Below are 733 nucleotides of genomic sequence, written 5' to 3' on the forward strand. Positions count from 1 at the left end.
CACCCATATGAGCAACATGCTCATGGAATACTTTAGGTATCAAACCCTTAGTCAATGGATCAGCTAACATAAAATTTGTCCCTATATGTTCTATGGAAACTTGTCTATTTTGAACATTTTCTTTAACAACCAAAAACTTTATGTCAATGAATGTTGACTTTATAGAACTCTTATTGTTGTTGGAGTAAAGAACCGTGGACTTGTTGTCACAATAAATCATCAATGGTCTTTCAATACCATCGACCACACGTAAGCCACTAACAATATTTCGCAACCATATGCCATGGTCTGATGTTTCAAAACAAGCCATAAACTCCGCAACCATGGTTGAAGGACCTATAAGCGTCTATTTCGCAGACCTCCAAGAGATAGCACATCCAGCCAATACAAACACATATCCAGAGGTGGAGTATCTACTGTCTAGACATCCAGCAAAATCGGAGTCAGAATACCCAATGATCTCTAAATTCTTATACCTCCGATAAGTGAACATGTACTCCTTTGTTCTCTTCAAGTAACGCATAACATGTTTGACTGTCTTCCAATGATGCATTATAGGATTACTCAAATATCTGCCCAAAACTCCCACAAAAATCATGTGTGCAAACTTGAGCATACATTAGACTTCCTACTGCAGATGCATAAGGAATCATTTGGATCTCGTATCTTTCAAAGTCATTATTAGGATAGTTTTCGAGACTAAACTTGTCTCCCTTAGCTATAGGGGTATCCC

This window comes from Lupinus angustifolius, chromosome LG03, assembly GCF_001865875.1.
Source record: "Lupinus angustifolius cultivar Tanjil chromosome LG03, LupAngTanjil_v1.0, whole genome shotgun sequence".
In the NCBI taxonomy this organism is placed as follows: Eukaryota; Viridiplantae; Streptophyta; class Magnoliopsida; order Fabales; family Fabaceae; genus Lupinus; species Lupinus angustifolius.